Genomic DNA, 3,157 nt, shown 5'->3' with positions numbered 1-3,157 from the left:
AAAAAAAAAAAAAAAAATGAAAACAGCAGCCATTTAATGTAGATGAAACAGCCTTGTATTGGAAGAAGATGCCATTTAGGACTTTCATAGTTACAGGAGAGGAGAAATCAACGCCTGGCTTAAAAGGACAGGCTGACTTTCTTGTTTAGAGATAATGTAGCTGTTGACTTTAAGTTGAGGCCAATGCTCAACTTACCATTCTGAAAATCCTAGGGCCCTTGAGAATTATGCTAGATCTATTCTGCCCATGCTCTATAAATGGAACAACAAAGCATGGATGACAGCACATCTGTTAAAAGCATGGTTTACTGATAATTTAATATTCTATGGACACCAACTATGCAGAAAAAAGATTTTTTTCCAAAATATTACTGCTCATTGACAACACACCTGGTCACCCAATAGCTCTGATGGAGATGTACAAGGAGGTTAATGCTGTTTTCATGCCTGCTAACACAACATCCATTCTGTAGCCCATGGATCAAGGAGTCATTTTAACTTTCAAGTCTTGTTATTTAAGAAATACATTTTGTAAGGCTATAGCTGCCATAGTGATTCCTCTGATGGATGTGGGCAAAGTACATTGAAAATCTTCTGGAAAGGATTCACCATTCCAGGTACTATTAATAAGATTCGGGATTCATAGGAGGTCAAATTATCAACATCAACAGAAGTTTGAAAGAAGTTGACTCCAGCCCTCATGAATGACTTTGAGGGGTTCAAGACTTAGGTGGAGAAAATCACTGCAGATGTCGTGGAAAGAACAAGAGAACTAGAACTAGAAGAGAAGCCTGAAGATGTGGCTGAACTGCTGCACTCTCATGATCAAACTTGAATGGATGAGGAATTTGAATGCTTCTTATGTATGAGCAAATAAAATGGTTTTTTTTAGATGGAAACTACTCCTTGTGAAGATGCCGTAAACACTATTGAAATGACTAAAAAGGATTTAGAATATCATGTAAACTTAGTCAATAAAGCAGTGGCAGGGGTTGAGAGAAGCGATGCCAATTTTGAAAGTAGTTCTATTGTGGGTAAAATGCTATCAAACAGCATTGCATGCTACAGGGAAATCTTCCATGAAAGGAAGAGTCACTTGGTGCAGCAGACCTCACTGTTGTCTTATTTTAAGAAATTGCCACAGCCATCCCACCTTCAGAACCACCACCCTGATCAGTTATAATTACCCTGAGCAGCCATCAACATGGAAGCAAGACCCTCCACCAGCAAAAAGAGTCTGACTCATTGAACGCTCAGATATTCATCAGCATTTTTTAGCAATAAAGTATTTTAAAATTAAGGTAGGTACATTGTTTTTTTAGACATAATGCTATTATACACTTAATACCCTACAACATCGAGTAAACAAATGAGATTACATCAAGCTAAAAAGCTTCTGCCCAGCAAAGGAAAGTGAAGAGAAGACCTACAGAATGGGAGAAAATATTTGCAAACTATCCATCCAATGAGGGATTAATAACAAGAATATATAAGGAACTCAAACAACTGAATAGCAAAACACCAAATAAGGCAATTTAAAAACAGGCAAAAGACCTGAATAGACATTTCTCAAAAGAAGACATTTAAATGGCCAACAGGTATATGAAAAAATGTTCAACATCACTAATCATCAGGGAAACGCAAATCAAAACCACAAGGAAATTATTATCTCACCCCAGTGCAAATGGCTATTATCAAAAAGACAACAGACGCTGGCTAGGATGTGGAGAAAGGGAAATGCTTGTACACTGCTGGCAGGAATGTAAAGTAATACAGCCACTATGGAAGCTGTATGGAGGTTCCTCAAAATACTAAGGACAGAACTACTATATGATCCAGCAATCCCACTGCTGAGTATATATCCAAAAGAAAGGAAATAAGTTTACTGAAGAGATATCTGCCCCATGTTTATTATAGCCCTATTCACAACAGCCAAGATATGGAATCAACTTAAGTGTTCTTCAGCAGATGAATGGACAAATAAAATGTATATATACACAGTAGATACTATTCAACCATAAAAAGAATGAAACCATGTTATTTGCAGCAACATGGATGGAAATGGAGCTCACTATGTTAAGTGATGTAAGCCAGGCACAGAAAGACAAATATTGCATGTTCTCTTTAAAATGTGGAAGCTAAAAAAGTTGATCTCATGAAGATAGGGAATACACGGTGGTTACTAGAGGCTAGGAAGGGAAGGGAGGAGAGAGGATGAAGAGAAGTTGGTTAAGGAGTACAAAAGTACAGTTAGATAGAATAAGTTGTAGTATTTGACAGTACAGTAGGGAAATTATAGTTAATAATAATCTCTGTATATTTCAAAATAGCTAGAAAAGGTTTATAATGTTCCCAACACAAAGAAAAGACAAATGTTTGAGATGAAGGCTATTCCAATTATCCTGATTTGATCACTATACATTTTACATAGGTATCAAAATAACCCATGTACCCCCAAAATATGTACAACTGTATCAATTAAAAAAGAAAAAGAAATTTAAAACACCCCCAGTTTTGTTAAATAATTATTTAACTTCAGAAATGCCAGTGATAAAAGGTGTTTTTTAAAAAATCTTTAACTGCTTGTCCTCCTGCAGAAGCCATCACTTCCACAGGAACCAACACTAAAAATCATAGTCTGCTGCAGAAAGCTTACTCAGAACTTCTAAGAAGTGATACAAATTTGTACTCAGAATGACTAGCCTCAAGGGGTCTCACAGCACATGAATCACAGTCACCTAATCTTTAACAAGAGGGGAGAACACCAAAAAGCTCTTGTGGGGCTGAAATTCCACGTAGAGAGTGACTTCTCCAGTCTAGGTTATCTATGGTGGGGTAACACCTAGATGCAATAATTTATTTGTGATCCTTGTATTCATTAAGGAAAAAAAAAAGAGCCTAGTGACTCAAACTATTGATGTGTAACAAAACATTATTTGCCGAGCAACTGAAGTTGCTTAAGTCCAATGAAAGGTGAATTCATTATAGAAGCAACTGAGGGAATGAATTCAATTTGAATATTTCAAATAAAGAGAATGATATAAGTAAAGCCCAAAGGCATGGAGACAGAAAACTTTTGCTCATTAGAATTTAGAGCAACAAAGACAGATGGAAGTTTTTTGTTTTTTTTTTTGAGACAGAGTCTCACTGTGTTGCC

The 3,157-nt window shown here is 36.4% G+C and overlaps 1 protein-coding gene across 1 annotated transcript in view; it reads right to left on the bottom strand.

The window, feature by feature from the left end:
* The window catches only part of TTC1 (tetratricopeptide repeat domain 1), a 55,840-nt gene that overhangs the window by 18,459 nt on the left and 34,224 nt on the right, over positions 1 to 3,157 (bottom strand). The window lies entirely within an intron of this gene.

Source organism: Propithecus coquereli, unplaced genomic scaffold (genome assembly GCF_000956105.1).
Source record: "Propithecus coquereli isolate 6110/MARCELLA unplaced genomic scaffold, Pcoq_1.0 Scaffold220, whole genome shotgun sequence".
Lineage (NCBI taxonomy): Eukaryota > Metazoa > Chordata > Mammalia > Primates > Indriidae > Propithecus > Propithecus coquereli.
The sequence above is the reverse complement of the archived record's forward strand: the minus strand, read 5'-3'. Positions and strand labels throughout refer to the sequence as shown.